Below are 17023 nucleotides of genomic sequence, written 5' to 3' on the forward strand. Positions count from 1 at the left end.
TAGTGTCATAAAATCTTTAATAAGTCTATTAATTATCGATTTCTATATTCTTGACCAGTTAATGGTCACATTATACTTAATGGATAGGGTAATATTCGGAAATAAATATTGACAAATTTTTATTTTCGAAGAGAATCAAATATTGAGATATTTTATATGATAAAGATTTGTTATAGATATAAAGGCCTAAGAACCCTGATTGTTTTTGGTTTAGATCGAAACTAGTAACAAGGCATTCGGCATCGGGCGAAATGAGTGACCGTCTTCACTAGCTTACGAACGTGCCGCATGGTGAGTAATCGCGCGGTTAGAAATGACTGTTGGCGGTAGCTTGCTGGCTGGCATCCAGCAGGTTGCTCGGACACCTCGCTTTGGATCGCTACACTATATGCAGTATTATTGGTTTTGGACGCCAACAAGCTCTCGGGTTATCAGAGTGGCGTTCCATGGCGCAAAGGACACTGAAAGTAACCTCGGTTTTAGCTGTCACTTCGCCGTGGATTATTATATGTATGTTCCACTGCACTGGAAAGTCACTGAGGAAGACCCTTTTTGCCTTAACGCAGTCGAAATTACCAAAGTCACCTCAACATTAAGGACGTTCACGACATGTAGCGTTATCTTTTGAATATTTATATGAAGTTTAAAATCATAAACATACATCTTATCTATGTAGTTGTTAATGTTGCTAAATTTTAACTAAATAACTTTAACACAACATTTATTTTTATTATTAACCAAAAAGATAATTGTAATAAAAATGTTAAAAAAATTAACGTACATACGATTGACGTTTAGTTAACAAATATATCTGTTTTTATAATTAAATTAGTATTTTTAGCGTTGTTTTTTTCTTTTATATAATGAATTAACTTTGAAGTTCTAATAATAGGCAATGTATTTCAATCAATGGGTATCTACTCTTTAATAATTCTGTGTAAGAGGAAATTTTGTAGTTTAATATACTTCAAATTGCCCTAGTCAATTTAATATTTTTAGACTTAAAATATTGTTTAATTTCAATAAATATAAAAAGTAAATAAAATAACGAAATTATAAACTGTGACACCGTAAATAATTTGAAAATGTGGTATTAGAAATTTGATATGATTGGTGTAGTATTTTGACAAGGAGCTGTATATGATGCCGGTACTAAAGAATAGTTCGTAAATAATAGTTTCAAATTGCGGATGCTATAATTAGGGAGAATGTAAAAGAGCTCATACAATTATTAACTAAACGATATATTAATTAAACAAAACAATTTTTTTCAACCTAATTTCGTCCCTGTCCACTCATCGAGGACAACAGAGAGTTGATTAGCGCTGCCGACTCTGCTGTCTCGCTCTTACCTAAAGCTTTGCCTTGCGTATCTCACTCGCGCTCGACAGTAGCTTCACCGCAGCCATTGTTGATGCCGCGAAATCTTGGATCCATTTACGAAATATGTTTTTATATGCCAATTCCAATACATTAATTAAATTATAATATAATTCTGTAGGTTTTTGTACATAAAAGCTCGGCAATTGCCATGCGCATAATTTAACAATTACGTTGTGATTTCATAGAATATGTATGTGGAGATGATAAATATTAGAAATGAAAATAAACTTGTAACGGCTACATTTTGTCTTCAAAAAGTTAACTTATCTTTCATGGGTCTGATTATATTCATATATAATAAAGTTTCACAACATATCTCAGACCTTCCTTTTCTTGGTTTTATATCTAAAATTAAAAGTATGTTATAAAATAAACCTTACATTCGAAAGTTTTTAATTTATGAAGATTGATTTAACGACGTATACATCTATCATTTTTAAATTTAGTTTTAAAACAGCAACTTTTGACTTTCCTGTCGATTTTTCTTAGCACAACAACCATCCGAGCCGTTGGTAGCTACTTATGTTAAAATGATTGAAGATTCAAAAGTGCGTGTAAATACATACTCGAATAAAGATATAACTCATTTTAATATGTTAATTTAAGTGCAAAAATATATAAGTTGTGTTTTAACAATAATTATTGTTTGTTACAAATATAATTACAAAATTAACTAACTGAATAAGAAATAAAGATATGTACTAACAAAATCCGTTCCTATTCGCGTTCCGCTTGTACGAAACGAATGTACTCGTATATAAATGCGTACGTTAAGATCTTTAATTTGTTCTTCTCGTCGTCTCCTCCGACATAGTCAAGCAGAGTTTTGTGTTTTAATTAAACAAAATTATTTATTAAATCAGTGCCGGATAAACAGGCGGGCAAGCCGCGTACACGTGGCGCCAATATAAATATGATGTATGAAAATTATTTTTAATTACAGTTTTTTCAAACAGTAATAGTGAAATTAATTTTTGGCTTTTACTTGCAGTAAATTTATATCTTCTTGTATAAAAGGACGTCTTATATAAAATTTTGTTTTGTCCAGTGCGATCAAATCCCGAGAACCTTGTTTTAAATGTATATTCTTGATTTACAACATAACATAATATTAACTAAAAATGTAATATGAAATGTTAACTTACAATATTACAATAATATGCCCGTTTGTCCAGAGTACTGACTGGATCGTTAGATGTTTATTCCTGGGGCCTGGATAGCTCAGTCGGTAGAGCATTGGACTTTTAATCCAAGGGTCCAGGGTTCAAGTCCCTGTTCAGGCGGGCTATAATTTTTAACTTGAATGTACTTTTATGCGGCGAGAATGGAAAGGCAAAATGTTTTAAGCAATTCTGCACTGGAGTCTTCCAAAAGAAATCCTCGAGTTTCTCAAAAGTACTGATGGCATCCATTAGGAATTTTATTGTGTACAATCTCACAGAATCCTCTTGATAACTAAAAAGTGTCTTTTGCATGAGACCTTTTATGAAGATGACACCTCGGCACTTAGTTTTGCCGCCAAAAACTCGACTGCAAGTGTTATTGAGTTCACATTTGCAGGAGCAAATAAATAAAATTACTAAGGTAAAACGTAATATTTCATTCGCCGATCGCAAACGTGAAGACGTGCAGAATAAATAAAGAACAGTGCGCATTGCTCGTAAGAAAGATCTCTCTTTGCTTGTTTCGTGACATTATGGGTTTAAAAAATTAAAATAATATAATATAATGATTCGAATGGTTCTCGTTATTTTTGTAATTAGTATATGGTATGAGTAAACTGGCATTTAAAATTCAGCATATTTTAGATGACATAGCTCTAGAGATGCTTAGCCTTGAACTTTTTGTAATAACTAAGCTCGAGGGTTTCCACGAAAGCCACGGTTTCCTCTAGAGGCAAAATTTAATTTGTGTTCAAAGCATTTCGAAGAATCTTACAAGAAAATTCATCATTTCGACACAGAATGTTCGCTGTGAGCTGTAAATTTCGACCACGGTGTTATTATTATTAGCTCAATTCTAATTCATCTGTTATCATCAACATCATTGGACATTGATAGCCATACGTTCCAATAGAACCTGTTGGGAGTAGTCTGCACGATTAGCTAGGTCACCTAATCTCGTTGTAAAGTCTTTATATTTATACGGCTTTGATTAATGAAATATATCATAAAGGGTTATAAAATTATTTCGTCTCCTAGACTAACGTACGACATACGTATACCTGGTGATACTGCGATAGCGCTCGACTCTTAATTGCAATAATTAGTGAAAATGGGCACTTACTGCAGTCGCTTTTAGTTAGAATTGCGAGCTCTGGCTTAAAGGAGTGCTGCCAAATGTACGGCCTGTCCTCTCAGTCTACGTGTTAAGTGCTGTGATAATTTTTACTTCATAATTTTGTTACGTTTAAGATTACTACATGTATATAATGAAAAATAATAATAATTATCAACACAATCATGCGTGCCAATAAGGCGTGTTTTTTTCGTTTGAAGAATAATCTGTGTTAAAAATAGTCGAATCTGTTTATTTACCAATGGAACCTTGTTACAACGTCAGAAAACGCTAAATAGAGACCGACTCTTGCCAGTTCTATTGGGAATTAATTATTGGCGAGGTATATGTCCAGATGTGGACGTCTTAGGGCTGATGATGATCGATGATGATTTCCTTTATCAACATAAAGAAAATTAATGAGTTACGTTCATAAGGTATAACTTATTTATTTATTAACAGGTCTTTCAACAAAAGCTTTATTTCATAATCAACATAAAACATATCATTAGTGTGAAAATATTTTAATTTTTATCATAGTGAAAGAAGAAGGTTTTTCAATAATAAAAATCTGGTTTACTATAAATTCATTGTTTCATTTCATTTTTCATTGTTTCAAATTCATTGGATATGATATTATACACTGTTTTGTTCGAACCCCGTGTGTGTATATTACACATCCATTGGTAAACAAAGAACTTGTTGATAAACCCTGTAATGAATAATTTAAATAATAAATATTTTAACGATTTCTTAAATAAAATTAACCTATACTAAATTAACCTACAATATGAGCCAGTAAAGAAATCAATTATATAGATATATAATGTTGAAATAAAATAGTGGATATTTTATGATCCGAGTGCGGCCCTGTGCTCCATCCAATTAGCGATCAGATTAAAGATATGCCGGGGGAGCCATTACCCGGCAAATTACGCTCCACGGCCGACGCCATGCCGCCCGCGCCCCGCGCCCCTCCCCCGGAGCACCGGACAAGAAACAAGCACTCGACGGGTGCGTAATATCGCTAAACTTACAAAAATCAATTAATAATGTATCAGCTTAAAATACAGCTTACTGTGTTTTCATTCAGTCTCTTACGATATACAAAATTAATTTGACCAACGGTTTTGTGTACATTGGCATTCACATATTCATCAGGTTTATGTTAAGAAAGCTCTAGCGAAGCTTAGACAAGATCTCTACAATTATGATTGGAATAAACACAATACCACGATAATAAAAAAACTCCTAAACCCTCCTCACCACTATTAAACTCGTAGACGTAGATATAGTTTAATAAAGTAATATTTAAATAAGCTAATACCCTTATCCTTACATAAATTAGGTACATACAACAGCTTTAACTGCATTTGCGATGTCCAACGTTGTAGCGGCACCCTAGGAATGACGGTACAAATATGTTTCATAAATACCATTACTAAAGAAAAGAAAGGAAACAAAATAATATTGAATTAAAAAATATAGTTAAAAATATTCAAAGCTCTCTGCTGCTTTAAAGCCAGAGTTTTCTGCCGTAACAATTTTTTTAATAATAAATTTTAAAATATTTTAGGTACTTGTGTAAAAAATAATCCAAAATCATCATCATTCCAGCACAGGACGTCCACAGTTAGACGTAGGTGTCCCGGAAGCAGCTGGCCTTCAGCATCTTCCGACGCCCTTAATAAGATCGACTATCCACCCTGTGAGTGAACGTCATACTCTGTGCTTACCAATCCCTGGTCTTTCCAGAACTCCAGAATCTTAAGACGTAGCGGCCATTAGTTCTGCGTACTATGTGGACTTCCAACTGCCACCTTAACTTGCCAATCCGCTGGGCTATGTCGGTTACATTTGTCTGCTGACTTCCTCTCAATTGCTCTCGCTATGGCCCATTGATCTACTTTGAGCATGCCGTCAATAGCAAACTTTTGAATTAGAGATCATTGAGACTTCAGCGCCGTATGCCATCACTGGTAGCACACGTTGGCCATGTATTAATAGCTATAAAAGAGTTTTTACTTATCGACGAGTATCCCAAGCCGCGATAGCCTTTTGGCAGTCCTCAAGGACCACAAGCCTGGTCATTCCGTGGTGGGTTCGCCTTCCGCTCGGCAGCCTCCTAATTCGATGGATATCGTAGTGTGTAGTGGCCCGAGCCGAGGCTCCCCAGCGAACCTTCGTGGTACCGTACCTTAAAAGATGTTTTATGCTAAGCACCTTCAACGCTGTCCTTGAACTTCCGGAATATGTAAACACTGCTTAGGCAACAGAGTAAGCCGAGTAAAAAAATTATACAGATGTCATTTCTAAAATGACAGCGCCCTCTAACGCTTGTCACTTTCACCACACATCAACTCTCTCCGTTTCATCCCCGGCTAATTGTTTTAATCGCACCCACTTACCTATCGTTATGTATTGTTGTACGATCCGCTTTATGTACATCATTGTGAACGCACCCTTATATCTTGAGGTCAGGCTGCCTGAAGTGAGTAGACTTTTTAACTGAAAGAAATAAGTGAACCCAAAGAGGTTTGTGGATGGCGAATTTTACTTAGAAATTTGAGCCTTATTTATAATGTGTGAATGGTACACAAACATACTTTTTGCTTGAATTCAGAAAGTGTTTACATCAGATAAAAATCTACAATTCATAGGTAAACACTAATGTTTCTCAACTCCTCGGACTTCTATGTTATAATATCGTGGAGTCTTTTCGCAAATAGTACGAGTAAAATTGTAATAAAACCTGTTTGGCTGTACAATTTGTGTCTGGCGGATTTTGATACCATTAAAATTTTGTCTTGTTCATTTTCAAGTCCAATACCAAGTTAGTAAAACTTTGTTCATTTGTTATTTTTTGTCAAAATGAGTGAATCCAATGACTAAATGCGATGTAATTTAAAATATTACACAAAAAATTTTAACGTAAACCACTAAAATGTTGTAACATTTATGGATCTTGTGCAGCGTCAGTAAAAGTGGCACAGTTGGTTTAAGCGTTTTCAATCCGCTGATATAGAAGTCTTAGATGTACCTTGCTCTTGATCTCCTAGTTAGCGATAAAATGGATGCCATTTTTTTTAAAAAAAAAAGTAAGTCAAGAGCGGTATATCGGTAGTTTCGATGTTGCCTTAAAATTTAAAATTGACCATAAAACAGTTTTGACCCATTTGAAACAAGATATGTATTCCAAAGTTCCATATTTGGATACTAAAGTGCTCACTGAAAGAAAATTAACGAATTGTGTGCTATTTAACATAATTATTGTAATTCTTTATTGAAATATAAAGAAATCGAACTGTTTTTAAGGGATTGATAACTGTTGATGAAAGGTGGGCGACATGAATGAGTGTAAAAGCCGCAGTCGAAGATTGGTTAGGCTTCACAGGCTGTGGCATGGCGTATGGTGGAGCATGTTTAATACGAACTTTAACTAGCGGGCAGAACAATCGATTTGTTACGAATCTACTGCCAAAAACTAATGAAATGAAAGCAATGATTTGAAAAAAAAAGGGCGGAATTAATCAATAGAATGGTTGTGGTTTTTCATTAAAATAAAGCTTGACCACATACACGTTTAGCTAATTAGTAAAAATTAACAGAGTTTGGGAAGGAGATGATAATGAAATTGCCATATGGCACTAAACTTGCACCTTCAGTTTTTTAGAAGTATTTAAACAGTCTGATTAACATCAATACTACTTGCCAAAACTACTTTCCGTGGTCACTTCCAACAAGAAAGCAAAAGTCATCGAACAAAATGACACGTTACATTTATTTAAATGTAAATAAACATTACAAAAACATATCTCGAAATTTTATATCAAACGCGATGGAACCTCTTCCCCGACCTATTAAATGGTATCGTAATTAAATTACGCTTTAAAAGTAACTACAAAAATGAAATCGGTCTTGATAATTTAAGCGAAAATATTATTCGTGGAATAATACCATTAGAAATTTAAAGTTAATCCTTCTCACGCACAAGGTTCGTGTCATTGACGCCCTGCGACATTTGCGAGCATGAGACGACAAATGTCTTTCTACGGTAGGTAAGACATTTGCTGCATATTAAATAAAGACAGAAAACCTAAGTAAATTGAGTTTAGTCTACCATAATAAACATAATAAATTAACTGTCTCCACAAAATGTGTACTGTTGGAAGTTTATTGACCTGTCGCATTTTAATAGACAAAACAAATAAATCTAATTTATTTTAAAATGATAACTTTGTTTATTCATTAAATGTGAAATATATTTTTGATATAAATAGTAATCAATGCAGCTTTAAAACAACACTATAAATTTGCTATACGTAAATTATCTAACGCGCAAAATTTCAATTAAGAACATATTTTCAGAAATTTCATGTTTCTGTGCGATGAGAAAAAATTTCTGAAAGGATTCGAAAACTTATCAAGAACAATGAATGAAATCAATAAAGTCGTTGTCAAGTCACGGTCAAGGTGACCAATCGAAGTATCCCTTCTTTTTGAATATATAAGGATATATATAGTTTTCATAATTAAAATATTCAGTAAATTGAACTAAAAAATACATAAATTTCAAAATGCATAATATCATTGTTCAAGTAGGCATTTACCTGAACTTTTTAATAGTCGAATAATTTAACATTATAAATAGTAAGCAAATAATAAAAAAATCAACAGTTGTTCTTTCATGAAATTTAGCAATCATGTAAATGAAAGGAAAAAAATCATCATTTAATAATATATTTATTTTTAATTTGATATTTAGAACTAAGAAACAGGAGGTCCAATATCTCGTGGAACTATATTATATATGCGTTCACGCAGACCCATGAGAGATTTGTTAATTTTTTTCAGGTTATTTATATTTCTTGTATTTATTATGTATCTGTCACTTTTTTCAATTACGATTTTAAATTACGGCGCATAATTAATATTCCATAAAATGTATTACGAAGCAACCGTTAGAATATCAATTAAAAAACATCTCTCGGGAAATCTCTAGCTTTTAAAGTGAAATCTAGGTAACCCGACTTGCGGAAATGTGGGTACAAATTTGTGATATAAACTGACAAGACGTTTATTTTCCCACCACTTTGTTACCTTTTCAAAGTTTTATTCAATGGGGACTGATCGGCTCACATACGCATCACAGAAAAGTTTAATTAAGAATTCTTCTACTTCGCAAGGCACAAGCTGAAATATCTGTACAGATGTTGATATGGGAAACGTGTTACAACGTTTAAATCTTGTTAAAGTCAAAGGGTCAAATCACCTAGATTTGAAATTCAAAAACCCCGTGCCACCACTTACGCATTCGCAACTGCCTAACATATACGACAATTAACGCTCTTCAAACTGTAACTAGTAACGATCAAACACAGAAAAGCAGATATTAACATATAACACTTCCAGCAAGAGATACCTTACCACAAGTAGCAATAATCTCTAGCATAGCGTGTTTTACGAACCAATACTGCATTACAAAAATCAAAAGGAGTGCTGTCAATATCGAATGCCTTAATAAATAATGGATAAGAATAATAAAACAATTTCCGAACGCACTTCAACTCAGATATACGGTAGCACTTAATGTCCATTAACGGTTGGCCTTTGATAATGTTCGCCAGCTTAGCTCACCATATGATATGAAACTATCGAAATATGACCCGTTCCGCGTATTTACTGAATAGCGGTTAAATTTTACCGACTCGTTATACTACTGCCGCATTTGGATTTGGTTGTTTTCTTTAACAAATTCATTTCGTTTACTATAAAAGAAATAAATGTTTGTTGACAAACTACATGGCATCAATTGATATCGCAGAACTAGAACCCTTTCATCGTAACTGTATTGAGTCTATTTGACTTTTATTTAAACAAGAAAATACACGGTGATTAGTAATATGTGAAAAAGTTTGAAAGAATCCTGTACGAAATTGAATAAGTTATTTTTATTTTTATCTATTGGAATTCGAAATACCTATAACTACAGGCAGTACACAGTCTGAAGGCTCAAATAGTAAATCATAATTAAATTTAATATGAAGTAATTTGAATTTTTTTTTCTAAGTTATATATACGTTAGTTATTATTTTTGAAATTATTGTATTTTGGATAAAGTATAGCGTACAATAACTGACAGCAAATGAGCTTTCTTTTTTATGTGACTCGCACAACTGGTATTTGCAGACAGGGAGCAAAAGACGCTTAGCCTAAAACCTCTTTTAAGGTAGCAAAGCTACAAAACTCCCAGGGGCCGGATTGTACATGGCCAATCACCTGTATTTGACTGACGAAACAATGTAAATAGTTCGTATAATTATAACTTTTCTATCTAAATTTTTAAATTCTAAACAAAGAAATCGTTGCAATATTAGATTAATACAAACCGACAAACAGAATAATTTTAACATAAAGAGGCATAGTTTGAACACATATAATCTCTGCGGTAGTCAGTGTTTGCCTTCACTTAACGTCACTTACTGTCAATTAGGCAAAACCGATAAAACAGATAAAGCATTAAAAGCATACGCAAGTAATATAACGAATGTGGAGCTACCGAAATTATTATATCAAATGAAGCAATGTATAAAGATTTTTGTCAGTTTATCAAATGTTTGCACTATGCAAATGGCATTTTTTAAACTTATATCGATATAACTTATGGAAAAAATTATCAGCACCTGTAAAAATTTCATTATCGTTAACTTTACTTTAAATTGTGGTTTATATTTTTAATTACAATATCATTTGTTAAAACTATCTTGACTTGTGCTATTTCTACTTGGCTTACGACAAATTTAGTATATTTAAGTTGTTTTTTTCTTGTTTTATTGGAGCCAAGGTTAATGTTATATAACCGAATCTATTTATTGGATATATTTGATTGTTATATTTGCAGGTTTCATTTCAATTTGAGTTCAAAAAAAAATTCATTATGTAGTAAAATACATTTTTGTATAACGCAAAACACAGACGTATGTTCATAAATTCGAGTTATGACAAAAAAAATCAGTTCTCAGAAAAAACAATGAATTAAATTCAATGATTATGTAGATATTTAATTGGTATCCATTATTTATTCTAAAAAAATAATTTCATGTATAAATAAATTTTTGACTATCTTATGGATAGTACAATGCTTGATTTATCTTCGTAATATATAGGATGATTGAGTATAGGTGTAAAAGCTTTAAAGGAGTGAAATTATAGCTCAATTGCTAACATATGCCATCAATTAATGTAAGGTACAAAAATATACGTCGTAAAATTAATAATTTCTGAAATAATAAATAAGGCTATAATATAAACACGTAAAAAGAAAACATACGAAGTACCGTAATACGAAAAACTGGTTCCAAATTGTCTGTCGCTGCAGCTTTCTAAGTAAATTGTTCACATAAAAGATTGTTCAGTATAAACTGACCAATTTTTCTTTTATTATATCAATTAGTGGTAATTTTTCGTATTTTGTTCAATAAAATTATCTATATAAAAAGTTTTAGGGTGCATTTATTGATGTTGACGAAAATTTGCCCGTAAATGAAATTTTAGTTATATCAAGATCCCTGTATCTACCATAAGTGCAGAATATTATAATTAAATATAATAAAATAACTGTCAAGATAAGCAAGTTTACAGAATATAACACTATGGGTTTACCTATACCCTTATGTTTGGACACAAGTGAAATCGTTTAAAATATTATATTGGTTTATACGTGTCTATAATTCACTAACCTGTTACTGTCAGAATTAATCTATATGTTTACTCTAAACTGGGATAACCAAACATATTTATTAAATGAGACTAGTCCTAATATTACATAAAATCAATTCCCCTAAAAACGTCTTATGAGATCCTTCTTTTACGTCTTAGAATGACGTTTATCAACTACCATCGACTTCTTAAATTTCCTCAGTTTTTAATTTAATCTCTCAATAAATAACTTAATTAATATAAGTAGTCTAAATATTTAACATCAAATACTGTCAGTATTTTTTAAAAAAAAATATTAAAGATAATATTTAACTTAGTCGTTTATTGTTTCATTTAATGGTATTATTGTTTTCGTTGACGATGGAAAGTAATTGAATTTGAACATTTGTTTAACAAATATTTTGATCACTGTTAAAAATTGTTTTAAAAATATTTAAGTAGGTACAACATGCGACATATAAACCATAAATTTGGATCTTTAAATGTGAAACAATAGCCTGATGGCCAATCATTGAATTCTAGATTAGTGCTTAAAGATCTGACTCATTTGACTTTTTAGACTATCCGAGATGTTATCAGTGAAGGTGCGTCTCCTAGTCGGAGCCCGTGTGAACGTCCGCGGTCGAGTTTATCGCAGTATTTCGCCAAAACACACAAACAAACACGCAGAGAGTCAACATATTATGGCTTTGATAAGCCCTGGTGCTGTGGGAAAGTACTTCATAATTATTCGTAAATTCAAATATAAGATCACTCAAAAATGCGTTGTTTTTCCCGTTTATTCAGTCATTCATAAGTCACGTTTTAACACAGGCCTCGCTCGTTTATATCCGATAAGAGATGGACGTAATCGTCGAGTTTTTTTCATTCACAGATAATATACTTTGTCAAGCAAATTTCTCTATTTACTCAAATTTTAAAAAATAAATAGCACAATTATAAATACATTTCTTCCTATCCCAATATTGGGAGAGTTTGAATAACAAAATCAATCGCAACAAATAAAGGAAAGACTGGAAGTAATATTTCCACACGTCCATCGGAGCGTCAAATATAGGTTCTGATACACGAATACTTTAGTTTTTAGTAGACCCTTCCGCTCTGTGAACTCATATCAGACGAAGCTATAAAAGCCTTAGGACTAACAGCATAAACATCTTCAAAACAGCACAATACAAAAGCGGTCATCAGCGGTTGAAAACTTTTATAGGTAAGAAAGATCGGGGGCTGCCCGATCATTCTAGAAAGAAGCGACGCCACTTCTTACGATGGTAATGTTAGACGGGCAATAGCAACCAACCAAGTCAAGGTTCGACCTTCTCGTTAAATAGAAATGCTACTAAACGCGTATTGAGTGAGAACCCAAATCAAGATCCCCTCTTGCGAGCCCTTGAGGCATGTCTCCATGGAGCGCCCGCCTAAGGGATGTAAGAGCTTGGCGACCACAGTCCGGAAATATTGCACTTGAAGTTTCGACCTGAGCAGAGGTTCTCCTGGAAACCCTCGAGTCTTTAGGCTAAGCGCCCCTCGCACTTTCTCCCTTAAGTCCGAAGAATTTGTAAATCCTTATAAAGTAACATTGTAGATTCAAACGAAAAAAATACCTTTAAACTAATTTTACTACCTGCTTACAAACTTAAACTGAAACGCGGTGATATATATTGTTTTGGTAGTATAAATCGATATTATCTGTTGAATCAATTGTAACTTGTACCATTTCTTATATTTTTAAATGGACTTACTACCAGAAAATACATATATATCCAGTAGTGAATGTCGTACAATTGTAGTGGTGATGACGAAGCCAGAGTTGGAGTTTCTAAGTTACCCCACGAAATAAAAAGCTAAGTGATCACTGTTAATGATGAAATGTTTATACTAAGATTATACAGCGCTTTGCTTCGTATTTGAAAACTGTAAATGCCGAAATAGAAATCAGTGACCATCAGTCACAATAAAATATCAAAATTTCAAAATCCTCATGTCTCACTTTCCATTTATTGCATTACACAGTACATTGTAATCAAATGTACTATTTATGAACGATAAACTTGTAGATATCTTAATCTCAAAAATGTTTTTTATGTTTGAAAACAACGGAAATGAAAAAAAAACAGACACAGATAATCAACAAAATGTTGAGGATAGACCAACCACTAATATTTATTCAATCTACTTAGAATGTAATTTAGATACTTTTATTTCACCATGGCGTAAGGTAAATATTTAATTATAACAAAACAGAACTGATGGCCACTGGTGCCTTAAAATTCTGGAGTTCCATTGACCAGCAAACGCCCCGTAGGATGACCTTGTCATGATAATAAGCCGACGCTGAACGCATGCAGCTTCCTACCGGTCCTCTTTTAAATCTAGGCAATATCCAGCTGTGGACGTCCTGCGGCTAAAATGTTATATTATATTGCGCTGCTAAAAAAAAAAAAATTAAAATTAATTCTTCATTCGCTCATATTACTATCCAAAAAGGAACATTTACGTTACATTGACCTCCAGCGTCTTCCGATGGCCTTAACTAGGACGTTTGTTCACATTGTGGAAGGACGTCTTACGCTACAGTTGCCGTACCTCAAGGCTCCAGCGACTACCTGTTCCGCGCCTTATGTGTCTTGCCCTCTGTCACCTCAACTCTTTTCCTCTTAGAGAAATAAAACCCCGACATTTTATGAAATAAATACTTATTTATTTCTACATCAACAAACGAAACATTTTTCAAGGGTTTAAGAACAAATAATCGCATAAACCAATACGAAATCCTGGATGCGACAAAATCAAACCAAAATCCAAAATTAAAAATTATTTATTAAAATAGGTATTTTAGAATCGACAATATACATAAGATGTCGGTTTTGTTGTTCCTAGAAGAAGCTACCACCGAGTCGGAAGGCTGAGAAACTCAACAGTTATTCTTTTAAAATATAACTTTATAATGAGTCCATAATAGTTATTAACTTCCTGGGTTAACGTTATCAACAACATTTATTTACACATATTGACATCAGTATAGTATTCCTTGATAGAATGATATATTTTTTTCAATAGTATAATTTAACATTGATTTTGAATTTCTCCGGTGACAAATCTGAAATTGTTTGTGAAATTTTATTGTACTTTTGTGTGCCTATTGACATAAATGATTCATTTAATATTTGATGAGAAAAATTAGGAGTAATAAGCGTATTTTCATTCTTTGTGTTAACACCGTATCAATACCTGTTTTTTTTTTAATTTAATGTTTTTTGCGGAAAAACAAAACATTATTAAAATACATTGTGACGCAGCCGTAAGAATACCAGATTTACTAATAACTTATTGCTAAGAATCCCGATCTCCCATGCAGTAAATAGCCAGAAGTGCAGTAGTACAATGATTTGAAATCAATTTATTTATATTAGAAAGTGAAACAGCAACAATGAAATGATCACATCCGCGCGTTATCGGCCGCATCCCATCGAACAAGTTAAACAGTGTCGTAACTAGCGACATTACGCTATCAGCTGATAGGGCCATCTCAAAACATCGATCTCACTGAATCACCCGGGTAATTTCTCTATCATCGCCGCAACTGACAGATGTCGAACATTCCCTCCGATCCAATGACACCTGTCACTGATAATGTCAGTTAAGTATGAATTATTTGCTTTTTAAAACCATGTTTATCTCTAAGATTTGTGAGATTTAAAATAATCAATTCCTCTGGGAATCTGTATGACCTCCATTATTTGGATAAATTATAACATCATTTCTTTACAATTTCTATAAAAACGTGAAAAGTTTAGCAAACATATTATATATATGTTTGTTTATACAATTTATATTGCTTTAATTAACGAATAAAGCGGTAACAGTAAATTAATGATTTTAAAACTATTTTTCGAAATATTTATGTTCACTAATGCATCATCTATACAAGCTTATGTAACACGGCAATAAAAACAAAATTCAAACCATACTTATAAAAAGACAAATTAATGATACTTTTTCCTTTTTAAATTTAATATTCTTTATTGTACACACTAGTATACCATTAAATAGTTTCATTATAATAAACAAAAAAGTACAATGGGCGGTCTTATCACACGAGGCAATCTCTTACACACAACCATAGTATGGAAACAGTAGAAGTATAAATAATGGGTAGTTATCGGGGACAAAACATACATGGACATACATACGTAAATAGCATATATACTTATAAATAATAAGGTATAATACATATTATAAATAGAGTACAATAATAAATAAAAACATCAAATTGATTTGGATTGCACTTACCGCAGAACTTTAAAATTTAACTTCAACGCTTTTCGATTCGAAACATTATTTTGTAAAATCACTGAACACTAAGAAGCATTTTATAAGTTAAATACTGGTGAAAATTACGTTTTAAATTGCGTTGCTAAATTATTATCTGCAGTTTGCTTTAACTTAGTTCATTGTAAATAATAATTTAGAATGAGATCCAATGCTATTATCGCATATAAAAATTAAAAAAAGTGAAATATTATGTTTGCATGGACTTAATACATTCGAAAATCATTAAATAAAGGGTACAGAATCACCAAACGACACACATTCTTAATTTTGACAGCTCCTTTACTTCTTTTACTTCTGGACGCCGCCATGATGCTTATGTACTTGAGGTTACATCCTTTTGACAGTTGTTTAATGTCTCTTTTAGCACACTTTCTTTACCCGCTGCCAGCTACAAATCCAAAAACAACAAAACATACAACAGCGTTTAATAAAGGAGTATTTTTGAATCTATTTTCATTTTTAGAAGCTGCTAGCACCTACAGTAAAAAAATTTGCAGATTCTTAAACACTTAAACTTCATGACAGACATTGACAATTTTTTTTAATTAATACCTTTAAAAATTTAAACGTAATATGTAAATCGGCGGACTTGTATTCCAACATACTAGGTTATCGAACCTTGTGTAAGACAAGGGAATAACTTGACTCAAAACAATTACGATGTGTTTATACGTATTGATACATCTATACATATATACAAAAGTGCATTAGATACTAAAGATAACATCATTATTAGACGATCTTCAAAATTTCGAAGCGTTTTATATTATTAAAGTTTTCACTACAATCGAGATGTCGGTCGAAACTCACCTTTTCGTAATAAGTAATAAATATTTGTCACTTTTAATTTTATACATTTGTCATCCCCTCCTACTAATTTAATTGAACAAATGGACTAAAATTAATTCACGCTGCCCCGCCAGGCAATTTGGGAGACATTATAATCGTATTTAAACGTCAAGAGTCCAATTTGCGCGCGAAACTTTGTCCATAAATAACGTCCGCCATGTTGTTTTTGCGTTAGAAATTATGGAGGTTACGCGCTATGTCACTGTCTACTTAAATACAAGACTAAATATATTTTTTATATATTTTTGCATCAAATAACATTTTGAAAACCAAGCATGGATAAAGCATAAACTAAATATTAAATTATCTAATTGACAATTTATTTTATAAGAAAATAATTGTAATTGATTATTAGCTAAAATTACAGTAATAAATTTTAACAATCGTTGGATTATTACAAGTAAGTCGAAAAATACTTTAAAGGTTTAATGTGATTACATTCAATACAGATTCTAGCCAT

The 17023-nt window shown here is 32.4% G+C and overlaps 1 non-coding gene across 1 annotated transcript; it reads left to right on the top strand.

Moving 5' to 3' along the window:
• Nucleotides 1–2593: 2593 nt before the first annotated feature.
• TRNAK-UUU (transfer RNA lysine (anticodon UUU)) lies at nt 2594–2666 on the top strand. The gene has a single exon. It is a non-coding gene; the product is annotated as a tRNA-Lys (tRNA).
• Nucleotides 2667–17023: the final 14357 nt, after the last annotated feature.

The sequence above is a fragment of the Battus philenor genome, unplaced genomic scaffold (genome assembly GCF_028537555.1).
Source record: "Battus philenor isolate CCGP_79_NKW_IND1 unplaced genomic scaffold, ilBatPhil1.0.hap1 SCAF_20, whole genome shotgun sequence".
Classification (NCBI taxonomy): Eukaryota; Metazoa; Arthropoda; class Insecta; order Lepidoptera; family Papilionidae; genus Battus; species Battus philenor.